General features: G+C 46.4%; 1 long non-coding RNA gene across 3 annotated transcripts; it reads right to left on the reverse strand.

Annotated features, from left to right (window-relative positions):
* Positions 1-615: 615 nt before the first annotated feature.
* On the reverse strand, positions 616-18,936 carry LOC144781623 (uncharacterized). Of its 3 annotated transcripts, XR_013601017.1 has the most exons (4): positions 18,810-18,936; positions 16,672-16,873; positions 5,089-5,337; positions 616-3,343 (listed from the first exon to the last, which is right to left on the reverse strand). It is a non-coding gene; the product is annotated as an uncharacterized LOC144781623 (long non-coding RNA). The 3 variants fall into 3 exon arrangements; XR_013601018.1 differs by lacking the exon at positions 5,089-5,337; XR_013601016.1 differs by lacking the exons at positions 616-3,343; positions 5,089-5,337 and adding an exon at positions 15,585-16,186.
* Between the last annotated feature and the right edge of the window lie 16 nt (positions 18,937-18,952).

Genomic DNA, 18,952 nt, shown 5'->3' on the forward strand with positions numbered 1-18,952 from the left:
GTAGAGGGTCCCCTGGAGCATTTGGTGTTGCAGTTGAGGTTGACGGATCACCTGCACTTTGCTGCCTCTATGCTCTGGTTAACTCCTTAGAGTGGTACATCTTCAGATGATACAACATGCTTGTTGTGCCGCATGAATATCTCTTAGATGCACCCCTGGAGAGGGTCGCATACTATGCACTTCACATGCTTAGCCACCACTTTCTTCTCCGCAGAGGGGATGGTAAAACACTCCCAAGCAATTGGTTGCCGCTTTGCAGTGGGTTCCTTCTCCAAAGAACTGTCTTCATCAAGGTGTGGCCGATGATCTTTACTGCCACCAGATGCCATTTTATTAGAAAATTTCCACAAATTGCCAAATCAATATTAAAATTGAAAAGAGCAAGAGCTGAAATGTGAGCCTCCAATCTCACCACAGGAAGTCTGAAATAAACAAAACTGTGTGGGGACTTACTTTCTAGAATAATCAAAAGTGTCTTGTCCAATGAAATCCTTTTCTTCCGCAGTCATCTGATATTTATGAACATCGACGTATTAGCGAACGCCCACTTATTCATGAATATGGGAAATAGAATAAAACAATGTTCAACCATAAAATTACTTAGGAAAATCTCTCTTTATTTTTTTATATTAGTAAACTACTGATCACAAACATTAATTACAAATATGTGTATGTATGTTTTTAGACTTTCTAAAAATCACCCTGATTTTGCAACTATCCACAGTAGCGGAATATACATATTGTAACTGTTTGCGACGAATTCACGAATATTAAAAATACATTAAAAAGAAAGAAAAGCCTTCTGGGCACACCTATTTCTTGATGCCCAAGAAAATGAGTATATCTCCACCAAACAAGGAAACACTTGCTTCATTTAGTATGGAGAAAGTACCCTAACTTGGTGGAGATTCACCTCTTTGTAGTCGTGTTGCCTTCTCTAGAGCAGGATTAATGTTATCACAGACTTCTGGTTGAAGACACACAAGAAACAATAACATTGCCGAAATTCAGAGAAGGTCGCTGGAGACATTTCCTTGTGATCCATTACACAGCTATAGTGTAGAATACACACCTGGCATGTACCAAACTATGCAGCACTTACTAATTAACCAGTATACACTACTCAAGCTAGGTAGACATTGTGAAAAACTGTGAACTCTTGTTGGATAAACTGGCAAGTGATGTTCCTTTCTTGCCCTGATGCTCATTTCACAGAAATTAAAACTCAACAAGAAGCAATTACAAATGTAAACATAGCAGGGGCCCCATTTGAAGCTCCACGTCTGTAAAGGACATCTTATCCTAACTTCCTGGGCTTCACAAAGACAAAGCAAGTGTGTTTTCGCAGCAATTCCACATTGCATAACAATCTGAAATCCTTGGTAAAGGCGAATGCATCGTTGACCTAGTAGAGCGCAATCTGTTGTGACTGTGACAAAAGTTTTTTTTTCTTGGCCTCTCCTGGTGAGAGCAGAGTCCATGGGTCTCCCTTTTAATTACTACAAATATGAAAAAGTACAGAATCACCTGGAGGCATTGCCCGTTTGGCTCCACCCTGTCTACCTAAGTAGTATGCAGCTCACAGCTACACACCCACAAAGAAATGTACACACCCACTCATACATCCATACAGCCCTTACACACCGTCACCAACCTCTACAGCCACTCAAACACCCACTCACAGACCCATACAGTCACTCACATACCCACAAACCCACTCACACACCCATTCACAGACCCTTACAGCCACTCACACACTATCAAAGGTTACAGGTTATAGTTAGGAAATAAAATGTAAAAAACCTTAGAAATTCACTGAAAAAAACAAAGGCTACTGGGACGTTATAGTTAGGCTAAGATTTTACTCATACAAAACCAGTGAAATTCAGCAGTTGAAGTTACCTGAGCTAACCATAACGGTATGTAATGTTTACAACGAAATTTTTACAACGCACTACCATTACAACGCAGGCATTACCACGCATACCATTACAACGCATTGCGCTGGGGGGCGCTCTAGGATAGGGAATACGTTTAATTTTCTATCCAACACCTTCCCTAGTGTCCACGGGGACTGGAGTCGGAATAGAAAATTATACTTACCACTATCCAGCACCCCAAAGCGCTATGCGTAGTAACGGTATTCGTTGTAAATACCGCGTTGTAAAGGTATGCGTGGTAAAAGTATGCGTTGTAACGTCATACATCCAACAATAACGCCCTAAAATGCACTGCATATGACCTCACATATTACATCACTCATGACATGGTCAGTGACATCACTCATGACATCACTGATGATATCAACCACAGACCCACTCTCACACCCACTCACATACCCATAAATCCTACCCACTCGCTTACCCACACAACCACTCACATACTCATTGACAGACCCATACAACATCTCACACACCCACTCACTCACCCTTATAGCCACTTACACACCCGCTCAATCACCCATACAGAAACTCACATAGCCACTCAATCACCAATTACTGACACACCCACTTATTTACCCATACAGTCACTCAGACACCCACTCACTTACCCATATAGCTACTTACCCACCCATACAACCACTCACACACCCACAGAACCACTTACACGCCCACTCACTCACTATTACAGCCACTCACACAGACACCTACTCTCTACCTCAGCTACTCCCACCCAACAGAAAAATGTTAAAATATACCCAAAGCAGATCCTAAATATTTGTTTTCACTGAAAAAAAAGGCTTACTACAATTTCACTTTACCACCCGATACCTGAGACCAAATTACTTTCTAAGTAGACCACAGTGTATACAATATAATATTTTTCACCTAAGCATCTACCATCTAGAGACATATGTCTTCTAGGTAATTCAGTCCTTGGTTAGGAGCATGAAGTGCTATATGACTGCACTTAACAATTACATTCTTAACAGTGCACTTCATTTGTAAACAAAACATGTCGGCAACTTCTTTGATTTACATACAGCTTTCTAACATTATGTCAATATTATGTATAATATTAATAGCATGATATTTTTGACACAGTGAATCAATATTTTTGAGACAATTGTTTGGTGGAATACCCAGCATGCTGTGCGTGTTGATCATCTCATTGTGAACAAAAAGGAAAGTTTTCAGGACGTGTTCCCTCATGTTCAGAAATTATTTTTTTCAAGAAAAATCCTTGTGGTGCAAGCACAGAGAGATTTTGCTGCACATTGTGGTGGACGAACTGTTTACGACCACAGCACTGGGAGGCTGTATGACATAACATTGAGGAAAACAATATCAAAATTCACAAAAATCCCCACAAAGTTGATTATCTTAATATTGCAATCCAATTCCTGAAAAGAGAAAATAATATTATCAACTACAAAATCACCAGATAAAATATTTAAAATATCGAAATATCGAAAATAAAGAAACGCTCAATACTGGCACCACAATAAAACACAGCACATATAACAGAAATATGGATAACTAAAATATCGACAACAGAATATCGCCCTTATACCAATAAAAAAAAGTTAAGCACCTAGACATACATCACTAAATATATATACGTATTGTATTAAATATCACAAATGCACTAGCCATACCATTAGATATTAACAACGTTGTAGCATGTAAAGTCATTGAAGTAAATAAAATACTTATGAGATCAGAAATGTTATTATTTGCCAGAACACAGTGCATGATACAGTGGTGAGTTACAGTTAATGTAGGGTGGCAAGTGAGGTGACAAGAGTGTGTACGGAAGTGCACGAGTGATATTAATTTGAAGTTGGTGCATAAGTATAAATGTGAGTTATAAGTATGAAATAGTAATTTGAAAGTGGTGTGTAAATGATGATTTAAACAGATAAGTATATATTATTTTTTTTACCCACTGGCGGCAACCACTTCGGGGTACTTATTGGTTTACTAATAACCAGTGGTAGGCATGGTTTGTGGGTGGAGGGGCGTGTGCGGGGGCACGGGCGTTAGTGGGGGATTTGGGATGGAACTGTGTGCAATGTTTAAAAAAAACAATAATAAAATGAACCCTTACCTTGCCGTGCCGGGTCCCGCCTCTCTACTACATAGCTGCCAAGGTTGCAGATTACTTATGTGTGACATTTTCATTACTTCAGTGTAATTATGAGTGACATTCAATGACTATGAGTGACACTATCTTGCGAGCAAAATCAAGTACTAAAGACGAGGGGAACATATAAATATCAGAAATTACACCCCTTTGAGCAGTGGGAAACTCTAAGAAGATCTTAAAACTTCTGCAAAGCACCAAAAATGGAAGGGCACTAACTTCAGAGGAGGGTCTGTAGTGATAAATCAATATAAAATGGGCAGTAAGATATAACTGGTTCAATACTCAAGTAAAAGAGCTCATGAAGAAGTACAACACAGCTACAGACCCAGGACCGCTGCACAATGGCACTGCAGGGATAGCCTTGCAACTGAGCAGTGACTCACACACTACAGCTCTCGCCAGCTCTGCTCTCTGAAGATATTGCAGGACTTCTTGATGGTGATGGCGCTGTCTAGTGACAGGCCGCCTTTCAGTTGTAGAGTCTCTCTCCTATTGGTCATGTTAGTGATGTAATCAGGGCCTCTACCCCAGACTGTGACAAACGTACATGACTGGAGGGCTTCACTGGTAAGGGTAAAGTTCAGATCCGTCTGGCCTGCTGATTATTTCCAGATGGTCTGAAGGGGGCAGCTGCAATTTGTTAAAACATCTTTCGCCGAGCCCACCAACACAAAGTCAAACTCACAGCACACCATGCACGGCGCCAAGATGGCCCTGTGCAATACGACAAAGGAAAAATGCAAATTAAGATGTTTTCATGTAAATTCATCCACTGGTGGTAGTGAAAAGTGATGACATGCCAAAACCAGCTGCATGACTATTGATTGCACAGGCCCAATAACACGTGAATCATCACACAGCACTCCCTAGGCTAATATTTACCCAGAGTCACCAGCCAATTGTCCAGAAAGTCACAAAAAGAGATAGTTTACTAGAGACACAACCAAAAACTTTACAAGGAGAATAGTAAATCTTAAAGCGGTCAGATTTCTGGCTTACCTGACTGGAAAGTGGAGTTCAAACAGATAATAACACTGTCTGTGTGCCGTTGGCACATGGCTTAGGCCAGTGTAGGTGTAGCTGGCAGACAGTCACTCATTTGCAATCCGCCTGTTGTTTCTTGACCTCTCCTCATGGTCCAACTCTGTCCATGCAGGCCTGGTTGGTGCTACGTGTCACTGTGCTGCCACCCGCACCCCTTGAAAAAATGAGAGGGACCCTGTGTGCACCAAAGGACTAGGGTTCAATCTAGAAAAATAACAATATATCCTTTGGTTGGCAAATACTGAGAGAACTCTCACGCATTCACTCACCTAAATCACACACATTCAATCATGGGGGATACAGTACCAATTGAAAAAGCAGTGTGCCAGTACACCAGAAAAATATTGGAAATGTTATGTATCAATTTATTAAACGCATATAAAACAATTGTAGCAAACTAAAAAACAGTTAACCATACATAGTATATTTATGTTCAAAATCATATAAGTCACACTATAAATAAACAAATGAACAAACTCAATAACAAAGACAATTAAACAAGAGTATTAAAAAGACACTACACTTTGTCATAAAGTGACCATATCCGTATGAGGTAACGTTGGGGCTGGGCTAGACCCTGATGTACAAAAGACAATCAATATCTAGTGTGGCAGCCCACAGTGTGGATTATAGTTCTATGGCGCACCTTCGAGGGCCTCCCGGGACTGCGGCTATGCCGCCTCGTGGTTTCTAGAGTCAGACTCCTGACCACAGCTAGCTCCTGGTAGTGAAAGGGCTGTGGTTCCCTACAAATGAGCAAGCAGAGCGACGACTGTCACGATCCGTAGCTGACTGCTACCTCAGGATGTACATACAGGCCTCCGTCCCAGGCGTTGTGACTGCGGGAGCGGGCTGCAGCATAGGGTGCACCTTAGACTGCTGTTCAGGCTGACCGGTCAGGAAGATGAGGCTAACAACGCAATGGGGTTCATTGAGAAGCTGTAATTGGGATAGCTTTTGGCCGCAAATCCCTCCTTTGTGAATCTTAACGTAATCACACATTATTTGCAGTGTCTACCAACTGTGCACTGCTCGTGCGCCGCAGGTCACGTGACTCACCTGTAGGTGTGTCTCTGTGACACATGAGTCTCTGTTCGCATTGACTGGGCAGTAACCATAGGGCAAAATCAGACCGACTCTCGTGATAGTGCTGAATGCCGTGGTGCATAGGTAACATTATATCCAGAGTCAACTCAGCTGAGTCAGCCCCCCCAAGCCTGGGCGGATCGCTCACTGCCACTAGTTTACCTAGTAAGTCACAGTAGTGCTAAATAGAGCGCTCCACTTCACAGCTGAGGGGGTGTTAAAAATGTGTGACTTTGCATTTTAGTGCGGTGATGCGGATCACCGCACTGAAATGCGTTAGTCTAACACCTGATATGTGGTACTTGGCAGGGCTGAGCCAGGGTCCCCTGAACAATCACAATACTGCAGCGTTGTAATTGGTAAGCACCCAGGCTCCCCATACCAATCAGGTATGGGGAGCCAGAGGGAGGGAGACCGAGAGAGACAGAGGGAGGCAGACAGAGGGAGGGAGACAGACAGAGGGTGACAGACAGGCAGAGGGAGACAAACAGACAGAGGTAGGCAGACAGACAGACGAAGGCAGACAGACCGAGAGAGGGAGACAGAGAGGAGACAGAGAGAGAGAGGGAGGGAGACTGAGAGTGGGAGACCGAGACAGGGAGACAGAAAGAGAGGGAGGGAGACAGAGAGAGAGTGAATGAGACAGTCAGAGTGAGTGAGACAGAGGGAGACAGAGCGAGAGAGACAGACGGAGACAGACAGAGGGAGACAGAGGGAGAGAGACAGAGAGAGGGGGACAGAGAGAGAGGGGGACAGAGAGAGAGGGAGAGAGAGAGGGGGGGGGAGACAGAGAGAGAGAGAGAGAGAGAGAGAGAGGTGTGTATGCTGGGTCTGGTGGCTCAGTGGACGAAGGTGTCCGCTGCAGGGACCTGTCTTCAACCTCATGGTCGCAGTTTTTTAATGCTCTAGCCCCGCCTCCCTCCCCCACTGACCCCGCCCCCACCGGTGCAGCCCTCCGCGACAAGCCACACTGTAAATTTGGCCCCCCCCGAGAGAAAGTTTGTGAGTACCCATGCACTAAAGCTATAGCCTGATTTTAATTGGATATCCTGCATATAGTATTTTATGGATATGGTTTATCGGGGTCTGCTGTTGGGATTTTTATTCTCTTGTTTTTATTTATTTTATTGTACTTTTTGAGATATGAAGATGTGCATAATTTCTAGGATGGTTTTATGTTTTTTATTTTTTTATTAACCGAATAAAGCTTCCCTGAGCTGACCTGACTGAACGCTAGATCTTGGTCCAAAAAGCATACTTTTTTCATTTGGTTTAAATTAATTCACTAGTTTTTGAGAAATTAAGGTTTAAAGTCTATGTATATTTCGCACTGAAGAGGCTCAAACAAACAGATCTGATTGGCTGGCCGCCTCTCAGATGCAGAATTCTGAAGCCAGGCCTGTTCCCAACATCGACACAAGCTTTCCAGCATCAAAACACACTAACATGAAGTGCTTATGTTAAATTTTTTTTTTTTTGCGTAAGACATTTATTGGTCATAAACAATAGGTACACTGCGTTATGCCAGCAACCCGGAGGTAGGTCGCGATATAAGCAAGTATCAAACAACAGCAGGTCTCCCGCGGGGGATTGTCAAGAATATCCTGGTGTCACACAGCTGGCCGTACCTGTAAACTATGATAAAAGGAAAGAAACATACAGTGCAGCAGAAGCAAATCACATAATCTTACATTTTTGTAGATGACGTCGCAAACAGTCAAAAGTACGCATGTAGTAGACATCGCACCGCCATAAGGACGAGAACGGTAGTCATGGCTCACCAAAACAGCAGTATAGAATAGACAAATTCGCGACACCCTTAACTCCCAACCTCTCACAACAGTGTGAGGGTAACAAAGAACACGGTGGTGCTTAACAGAGTGTGATCTACTTGGCCGAAAAGGCAATCTCGGGGCAGAGCGCGCAGGGCACAGACAGCTAATGTAATATGCAATCATGTGGCAGGGTCAGTAACAGGGGGACTCCAGAATCTCACTGAAGGTAGAGGGGGGGGGGGGGAGCAGACCGACTAGCGTGTCGTGGGATCAGTGAACGGGGCAGAGCAATAAGTCCGATGGGCGCTAGGTGAAGCAGAAGTAGTGCATGGGCAGGGTGTCTCGCAGGCCATAGGAGCAGTCTCTTTGGCAGCACTCAACTCGCCACAGGGAACGCGCGTGCTATCTAGGGATCTCAACCCATGTCGTCAGAGACTCCCACGTCAGGGAAACCTCCGGAGGCAGCAGAGCCTGTTTTCTCCCTAGCCCACTGGAGGAATGGCTCCCAAATGTCTTTGGGTCTGGCGGCAGTGGGCATCGACTCCCAGTAGTGCGTGAGTTGTGTTTGACCATAAGTCACGTCTTTTACCCACTCCGCGAATGTTGGTAGAGTCCTGCGGCCCCAGTTTATCGCCACCTGGCGTTTCGCATAAAGGAGCAATATCGCGTGTAGCTTCCGATCACAAGGCTCAGTGTCTTTCACATAACCTAACAGGCCCACAAGCGGGGTAGGCTCGTCTGACCTGCGCAGCATGTGGTTGACAGCATTGAAGATGGCCGACCAATATTCATGTAACTTCGGGCAGGCCCACGCCACATGCAAAAAGGAGGCATCTGCCCCACCACATTTCCAGCATGAAGCATCTTCTCTGATGCCCATGCGGTGTAGCAATGCCGGAGTGCGGTAGTACCTGTGCAGGAATTTAAAGTGCACTAGTCTCAACCTATAATTCGGTGACAGCGCCGACAGTTGTGCGCAGCAGTAGTCCCACATGTCGTCACTGAGGGGGTCATCTAAGTCGGCAGACCAAGCCTGTTTGGCCGCGGGCTCTGTGATCGGAGCTTGTTCCTGCATGCAATTATATAGTCTAGAGACCAGCTTCACGGAAGATGGTCGTGACAACAGATTATGGAGTGCCTCCAGGCGCGGCGGCTCCTCAGGGAAGTTAGGCCACAACTTCTTACAGGACTCCCGGAGGGAGTGGTGCAGCAGTGCGTCCGAGAAGGAGTCAGGATGTCCATCCTCTCACGCTGGTAACTCAGCAAATTTCCCGTCGGGATAGAGATCCGCAAACGTCAGTATGCGTTTCCCTCTGAGCAGAATGGTGTACCCCCTGGTGCAGAGGCACGGTAGCATCGGGTTACCCCGTAGTGGGATCGATGGCGCGTAGAGCAACGGGAGTTTCGCACGGATCCTCAGTTCACGCCAGGACCAGCGGATCATTTCCACCGTGTCAATGTCTTTCGATGGGCGCGTGACCCCTCCGTATAGCGCCACCTGTAGAGGTGATGGGGCGGCAGCAGCTAGTTCCACCGCCACATGCGGCTGGTATGGGGTGGGGAAGGCCCAGAAATGCAGGAACTGTGCCTGTGCGCATAGGGAATATAGTTTGAAATCCGGCGCTCCCAGGCCTCCCTGCCTGAGCGGGAGGGTCAAGAGGTCCCAAGAAGATCGAGCCTGACCACCGGACCACACTAGTTTTAGAAGTAGCGACCTCACGCGTGCGTGGAAGTGCGCCGTCATTGGTACTGGAACATTCACAAACAAATACAGGAATTTGGGGAGTACAACCATTTTCACCAGTGCTATCCGTGCGACCAGGGAAAGGGGAAGTCTGTTCCAGATCTCCACTTTGCTCTCAAGCCAGTCCACCGCCCTCCCGAAGTTTAGGGACCAGATCTCCTGTACGTCCCGGCTCACCCATACTCCCAGGTACTTCACCGCCTCAGTTTCCCACCGCAGGGGATATTCCGAGGGAGGCTGTGTGGTCGCGTCAGTTAGGGGGAATGCGACAGATTTTGACCAATTTATCGATATTCCGGCTAGGCCCTCGAATCTCACAAATTCTCGGAGCAGTGGGTTCATATTGTCAGAGGGATCTGTAATGTAGAGAGTTACATCGTCCGCATATAATGAGATTAGCAGACTCCGGGAGCTGAAGCCGATCCCCCTCGCCGTATGATGTTGACGAACCCTGGCCGCCAACGGCTCCATGGCAATGGCAAAAAGGAGTGGAGATAGGGGGCATCCTTGTCTGGTTCCTCTAGATATGTTAAAGGGCTCGGATACCAAACCATTCACACTCACCCGCGCCCTAGGTGCATCATACAGTAGTTTAATAAGTGTGATGAAGTTGAGACTAAACCCCATTTTCCCCAAGTTCTTGAACAAGTAAGGCCATTCCAAGGAGTCGAACGCTTTGGTGGCGTCTAAGAACACCACCGCAGCTCGGAGAGATGGGTGTAAATAGTGTAATACGGAGAAGAGGGTCCTGAGGTTGTGGGAAGTCGCGCGGCCAGGGATGGACTGGTCAGGGAGAGCTATCAGGGGCAATAGCGGTTGTAGCTTGTCTGCGATGACTTTAGCAAAAATCTTGGCGTCAACGTTAATAAGGGAGAGGGGACGATAAGAGTCAAGTGCCATGCTGTCTTTGTCAGGTTTCAGGAGCGTAATTATTAGGGCCTCGCGCATTGAGTCAGGAAGTGAATTCAGCTCAAGGGCCTGAGCAAACAGCGAGTGTAGTTTCGGGGCCAGTTCCTCCACATATGTTTTGTAGAAGGAAGTCGTGAGCCCATCCGGGCCAGGCGCCTTGTTTGATGGCATGCTTTTGATAACCTGAGCTATATCTTGTGCAGTAACGGGGAGGTCCATGTATTGCCTGTGATTGTCATTGAACCAGACCAGGGCAATAGAATCCAGGAAGCTATCCAGGGAATCAGGGACGTCCGTCTGTTTAGCTTTGTATAGGGAGGAATAAAAATCAGTGAAGGTTTTTAGGACTGCCTCTTGGCCCACCACCAGATCGCCTGCGCTGTCATGAATAGTGTGTATGTGGTGTGTGTCCGACCTGGGGGCGATCAACCTAGCCAGGGTCCTGCTCGGCCTGTCCCCCTCTCCGTATCTACGCGCCTCAGCCCATTTACCCAAAAATTTTACTTCACGCTGCGCCTCCTCAGCGAATTCGAGCAGTTTGGCTTTGATGTTACTGGCTATCTCCAGGTTCGGGTCTCGGCAGAAGGTCAGGTCCAACTCCCTCAGCTCCTGTTCTAACCTTGACAAAGAACGTCTAATATCACGTAGCACTCCCGCTTGCCTGGCTATGCACTGACCTCGTATTACCGCCTTAAAGGCGTCCCACACAATAGCCTCCGTGGAGGCCGACCCCTCATTATCCTTAAAGTAGTTATCAATATCAGTGCGTATTTCCTCAGTGAACACCTGATCCGTGAGGGCATGCGGGGGCAATCGCCAAGCAAACGCCTTGGCAGTGCAGCCAGGAATATTTAGCTCCAGTGCACAGGGGGCATGATCAGACAGCGACCTAGCTTGCACGTCCACCCTCTCCACCCACGTCGCAACCTCAGGTGACACCAACCAAAAATCCAACCTAGACCAAGCAGCATGATGGCATGTGATGCAGGTACCCAGTCTCTCCCCAGGGTGCCTAACTCTCCACACATCAGATAGTAATCCCTCCTCCATCACATCAAGTATAGCCTGTCTCGCATTGACGTGTGTGGGTCTGGCCATACCCTGCCTGTCCAGTTCGTCATTTAACACAACATTAAAATCCCCTCCAATCACAATTGAGCTAAAGTTCAGCAAAGCAATTCGTGCCCAGACCCCGCGAAAAAAGTCCGGGTCATCCACATTCGGACCATATACAGCAGCCAGAACTAGAGGTTTGCCCTGCAGCGAACCATGCAGAATGACAAAGCGGCCTTCAGTATCAAGCACGCACTCATGCTCCTTCCAATCCAGCCCTCTACGTATGAGAACAGCCACTCCCCTAGCATATTTGGAATAAATAGCGGAATATATCCGTGACCACCTATTTTGTTTCAACCTGGGCGACGGAGTCGCATTCAGATGAGTTTCTTGCAGGAAACAAACGTCGACATTGTGTCTGGACAGCACACCATGCATCAGCTTAGCTTTCTTGTAGTCTCCAAGCCCCCTAATGTTCCAGGTCCACAGTTTAACCCCCCCCATCCCAGCAGTTGGATCGATGTGACTGAATACCCCCCGCCACCAACCCCAACATCCTCTTAACGTCCTCACACCCCGCAGCCTCTCTCGCATCAAGCAAGTAAATACGTAAGCAATTGTGCACCAGTTCAAAACAAATAACCAAACACCCAACCACGTATTCCCCCCCCCACCCACGTCAACCCCCCAATCAGGTTGCGTTAAAACCCTAGGTGTGCTTAGACCAGCACTCCAGTAAAGTAGAAACAGTAACAGCGGGAAATACCCCATGGGGGCGAGGTGCTCCCGGCATACACCCCCGAATACTCGGGGTGGCTGCACATCTCAGAAGATTCACAGCTTTCCAGAGATAGCCAGACTCACGAATGTGCCAATAATGTACCAATATGGGAAACAGCAGTGTCTTAAACCCGGAACTGCACCCGGTTCCCAGTCGATCCTCGGGCATGGAAAAAAGTACTGGCGTCTGTCGGTCAACCATGCCAGTGTCCAATAGGCACGACGAAGCAGGGTCCCCCCATCTAGGCTACCACGCCGAGGGGGCTCTCAGCCAACCAGGGCTGATGTTTTCAATCATTATCGGTCATTCGATCAGCGCTGTCCTCCAGTCTGGGTGATTTTCGGCGAGCACCAGCTCCGCATATGTGTCTGGAGAATTTCAAGGCAGATTTCGCGTCTGTGAAGAAGTGTGCCTCTCGCTCGTGCATTATTTTCAATTTTGCCGGATATAGCAAGGAGTACGGTATCCCGGCTTGCATCAACAGTTTCTTGGCCGGTAGAAACTCCTTCCTGGCCGCTTGAACCAAAGGGGTAAAGTCAGGATAGAATGAGAGCTGGTTCCCTTTGTGAGTAATCTTTCCTTTCTCGCGAGCTAGCCGTAGGACACGATCACGATCCTGATAATTTAGCAATTTCGCCAAAATAGGTCGAGGAGGGGCCCCCGTCGGAGGTTTCTTGCCAAGGGTTCTGTGCGCCCTCTCTACCACGAAAACCTGGGAGAGTTCGGGGTCAAACAGTTCGTGCAGTAGGTCCGTTACAAAGACCTCCATTTTCCCAGTATTATCAGTCTCCGGAATGCCTGTGATACGAATGTTGGATCTGCGGGAACGCGCCTCCAAATCATCCACCTTGGCTCTCAGGAACTCCAGTTCGCGCTCAATGTTCGTTACGTGTTGCTTGGTCTGTTGCTGGAACTCGCAGCATTCCGTTTGTCTGTTCTCGAGCTTATCCAGGCGTGTCTCATGTGTGTCCACCTTGGCTTTGACCGCTTCCAGCTGCGAAGCCATTGCGTCCAACTTGGAGTCGATGCTTTTGAGGCTAGATCGGACCTCCATGATTAAGGCGCCAAAATCTATGTCTGGTGTAGGACTGGTGGAAGGGGGTGTCGCTGCCTCCTGATCTGCCGACATCTGTTTGGCCTTTTGTTTCTGCTCAAAAGTGAGCTTGGGCTGTCTTGCATCTCTATTTTCCCCCATCTGGAATCAGGAGTCCTCCACAGAGGTCGCGTGTGTCCACCCACTCACTAGTGCGACCGTGTCCCCAAGGGGTGTACAGCCCAGAGCAAGGAACCCTCAGATATGAGTGGGGAATACTGGCGTGTATCCGCAGGTTAACGCCACTCGATGTAGGTGTCGGGAGGGTGCCGCGGTATCAGGCGGGCCTCGGGATAAGAAAATGGCGGGCCTCTCAGCGACACGGTGCACCCGGGCTCCGTGTGCCCTGCGGATTCGCCCCCAAGTCCACCCCTCGAGGACAGGCAGAGATCACTCACCAGTGATGCAGCAGGTCTCCGCGTGGCTAGTGGGCAGCAGGAGCACCGAATACCGCCAAACAGGAGCAGTCCTTAAACCACACAGTCGAGTGTCCAGGCTATGGTCCTCTGCAGCGCAACCCCACACCAAAATGGCGGCCGCTCTGTCGGGTCAGCGTCCGTCCGCCCCACGGGCGCTGGGTGACCGGCTGGCACCCCCGCCCGGCTCCGACACCGCAGCTTCACACCACACAGCAGTCGTCAGCCAGCCTTCCTGGGGTTCCGACAGCCCCCTCGCTCCGCAGGTGTATAGGCCCACTAATCCCCGGGGCCCAGTGAACAGCCGCCGCCGCCTCAGGCTCCACCGCGGTCTGCAGCAGAGCCGGTCAGGTCGTCTGCGCCAGAACTCGGGCGCCCGGAGTCAGCGCGCCTCAGAATTTCAGCCGAGTGTGCCCTAGGTCATGTAGCGTCCGGCCACTCGCAAATCTGGGTCTCTCCGCAGCATAGAAAGGATCGTGCAAGGATTATTGGTGTGCAGCCGGCGGAGCCCTCTCACAGAGCGGCCATTTCGCTGCTCGGTTAGCCACGCCCCGCCAGAGCTTATGTTAATTAATGGTGAAGTTAGTTCCAACCCTCTCGCTGCTGACTGCCGCACACACGTGTGAGCTGAGAAAGTACAGGTTTTGTGAGACATATTCCAATGCGCATGCATATCATAGTGCGCATGCGCGCCTGACGTACCTGGGGCCTCGAGCTATGGGCACCTTCCGCCGACTGAACACTGGAAGCAACAACACCTGCCTGTGTTTGCAGTTTTGGAAGCACGCGAGGATTTGGTCGAGAAATCGTAGGTATATGAAGAAGAGAATAATTGTTCTTCTTTGCCCTTATTTAAATGCATTTTTCCGCCACTAACAATTCAAAGATCTAACATTCAGTCCCTGTTTCCGAATTGCTGTGAATAAAAGCATGATCAGCGAAATAGTGAGATCGGATTTCAATTCGAAAAGGCAGGCATTTCATAACTGCGGGGATATTGATTATTTTTCGTTCTGGCATTGCATCCCTTTTAAAATATCATTTAATTCTGCTCCAGTCATCCTTGTTTTAATGGTGGTTACGACTCCCAGGTCTTTGGGGCCTGTTTCGGGAGCATGCTTTTGGAGGCTAAGCACAGTTAAGTCTTTTTTATACGAAAAGCTAAGCAACTGTGTATTAGGACGTCCAAAATGTAAGCATTCCTTTTCAAGGTTCCTAACCCATGTCAAAAAGGAAGATCATCCTGGAGTCATTCTGGACTCATCTGATGATTACAGTCAGGCTATTCCTGCAATTATCTGGGGAAGTCATCCCAAGCCATCCTGAAGTATGCCTGTAGGACAAAAAATGTAAATGAGATGACGAACCTAGACTCATCACAAAAACTACAGTAGGATGGTGTTCTGATGACTTCTACTGGCAGGGAGCGATTACCTTTTACAACTCCACGAATACTAATTGACAACTTCAGGAGGAGGGAGAATTACTCCAGGATGGGTTCTAGCTAAGTTAAGGATGACTGCCAATTATTCCAGGATGATCCTATAACCTCTCCAGGATGGAAGTGGATTACTCTGGAATGATCCCATGACAATTTCTGGATGAGTGTGGATTATTCCTGGATGATCCTATGACAGCTTCAGGGTGGCTATTGATTACATCAGAATGACCCCATTATATTTTCAGAATGAGTGTTGATTACTCTAGGATGACGTGGTGAAAGGGAGGCATGTTTTTGTCCTTGATATTTGGATTTAAGCGTGGACTCCAAGACAGGTTCATTTTCACGGTCTGATGCGTCATTTTTAGTTGTGGATTTTTGATGAAGGACACTAGCCATCCCTGCTAAAAGGGCCAGGTTTTCAAGTTTCTGCAAATTCATGCGCAAACTTGCATCACCAGGCTGAAAAGTTGTGCTTTCAGCATCAGCTTTGTTACCAACTCTTATATAATCCAGTCCACTCTGCTTGGCTTTCTTGTCCTTGCATCTTTTCTCTGCAATTTCTTCCTCTTGTAGTTCGCGTAACACCCTCTTAAGTCTACTAGCGCTTCCCCGATTGCCACAGTCCATTAACATCTGCTTTTTCTCCAGTGCCCTTTGAAGTAACACCTGTTTTAGACCCTCTGTCGTGCCAGAATAGCTTGCAATTAGCTCTTGAAAAATATCCTGAATCATTAGACACCGTTTCTTCACTAAAAAAAGCAAGAGAAAAAAAATATATATTTACATATAAACTTCAAAACAGAAAAGAACACATTGACCACTTGCAATATATCTTCACGCTCTAGCCATAATATATAAATAAAGAGGTATTGATAATAAAGGACAAATGTACAATCTATCCATAACCAAGTAAGTAGGTTTTCCTTGATAGACAGTACACATTGTAAGCCTGAACTTGAACCTCCTGAAAAAAGTTGCCTAAATAAAATAGTTTACCCAAAAATGGCTGCCTTATAGTAGTGCCACAAGCTAAACATTTCAGTCCTTTTCATATGTGTTACATTTGTCTCTGGAGAGCAATCCAAGGCATATGTGGGGACATGCATGTTCATTTTTACTGTCCATTATTAGATTAATTAATCACAAATGTAGGTTTTTACTAAAACAGGTTGGTAATTTGTACCGTTATCCTGCAGTTGCAAACTTATTATAAAGGTTTACTTATTGTGCTTACCAGATGATTGGAACAGAATCATAGCTTCAAAATCTCACTCTTCGGTGATTGGCCGACCAGCTTCATCTACATTTTCGACCAGCCATTTACAAAGAACTTCCCCGGGATTGTCCAAAAGCAGGAAGTCACCATCTTTTCGAACACACACAGAATGATCGCAAGTGAAAAACAGGACGTTGAATGAAGCCATGATTATGTCCTGCTAGATATAAAAATCAGGAATTAGTTTGTGTGTGGTTTAAGTTTCAGAGGTAAAATACAAAGCATATCAAACTGATTAACAGATTTAATTGGAGAAAAGCACCCCAAAAAGTACACTGACCTGGTGCAATTTCTATCTAATATGCCTAGATTTTGGACTACAAAGAAGTGATTGGGCATGCACTGAAGGCCATTGAGGAAATTACCTAATAATCAACTTTATTTTTGGAGAGCCAGAGTGTATGCTTAGGTCTTGCTGCTCAGGACAAATAGTAATAGCAAAGTAGAAGCATTATGAGAGAAATAGAAGAACTATCAATAAGTGAACTTTCACACTGGGGTTTGTGACGGGAAATCAAGTTACCTATCCCCACAGATGCATAGAGAGTCAGATGCCTGCTACCCTCTGCCCACCGGCACCCCCAACATGAAAGGACAAGCGTTAAAAATGCAATAGGTTTCACCTTTTATTAAGCTAAAGAAATTAGCTTTGCTAGTAGTATTGTACGTTAATTGTGCAATATGTAATGGCTTAATAAATGAAACAAAAGGCATTACAATGGCAAATACTTAAAGCAAAAGCATTGGTATAGCCAATAGGTCTCCCCTCCGGGACCTTATAAGTGTTTTGCCAGAGGTGTTTGGTAAGAGATGCAATTTAACATAAAGGGATCCCATACCTCGTTGACACATGCAGTACCCGCAGTTCAAACGAGAAGAGGGCATGGGGAAACCTCTTATAAGATCTCAATCGAGAGAGAGAGAGAGAGAAATGCGATTTATCTCAAGGCTCGATCCCTCTGCCTCAGTACTTTAGCAGTAGGTCAGGTTGTAACTGGATATGGCTGGGATCGATAGTGGCAGATGTAACAAGACCTGCTTCATTTTTACAGAGATCTTAGCGGTCAAGGTAAATTAGCGCAAACAGGGAATACGTAATTGGCCCTGTCTCAATAATATATACAAGGTAAATTAGCGCAAACAGGGAATACGTAATTGGCCCGGTCTCAATAATATATACAAACGAGTTAAAAACATTGCATGCACATGGAACGAAACCAGAATGATAGCCTGTTTTGCGAAAGTAGATATTGCAAGATGTTGGAATGCGTCTGACTACGTTTCCTAAATAGGGCGTAAACCTCAATCGCCACAGGCAACCAGGCCTTTCAATTACACAAATAGCAAACAAAATAAGGAACCAGCATTACAACGGCTAAGTTATTTGAAGCATTTAACCTTATGCTTCGAAACGCATCCATGAAAACTGCCAGTGTTTTAGAAGATGTGCTGCTCTGCACACTACATAGCTTGGGGAACGTGACCAGGATTCAACAATAGAGCACACATTCATTTAGTAATGAAAGCTCACTACAAGTTGCAAGGACACAAGTAATGCTCAACAATATACAATATTCACATAAAGAAATGTGTTTAGTCTTCTTTGATTGACACCTTTTCAGTAGATCGAAAACTGTTCCATTTGGTCGAGAATCTTGAATACACGCAGGTGCACTTGGAACCAACATGGGACCTACAATATACGGGCAGTAATTTATTTTTCCTTACGGCGAAAAACTTGCTGTAAAACACATTTTTTAGGCTTTTTGCAATTTTCCACAACTTACACAAGCACGCACTACGTCACACATACACAAAAATACACATGTTCAAACACAAAAGGTGCATATTAAACAAGCAGGCAGGCTGAATACAGACAAACATCAAACACACATAATACACACACATTGCAAGGCAGGCATTAATTATAACACGTAGGAAGCACACACATGCAGGGAGCTGCGTCTGAATGTACCCCCTTAATGAAAATTCGTGCTTTCCGAAAATTGAGGAAGATGGTCTGGGACGGAAATTGAGCAGCTGGGTCCGAGAGCGGAGGATCGATGCTGCTCTTTTTTAACAGCTGCAGCACTTACCTGAGTATACGCTGGAATCGATGAAGGAAGTGGAGTTGGAAAAATAAAGAGACCGATGCCAATCCACCTGTCCCTTTCATGGCTATTGAACTCACGGCAGTCTTCGTTCTTGCCGCAGGACAATAACGTCACTTCCGGCGCTC

This window comes from Lissotriton helveticus, chromosome 9, assembly GCF_964261635.1.
Source record: "Lissotriton helveticus chromosome 9, aLisHel1.1, whole genome shotgun sequence".
Lineage (NCBI taxonomy): Eukaryota > Metazoa > Chordata > Amphibia > Caudata > Salamandridae > Lissotriton > Lissotriton helveticus.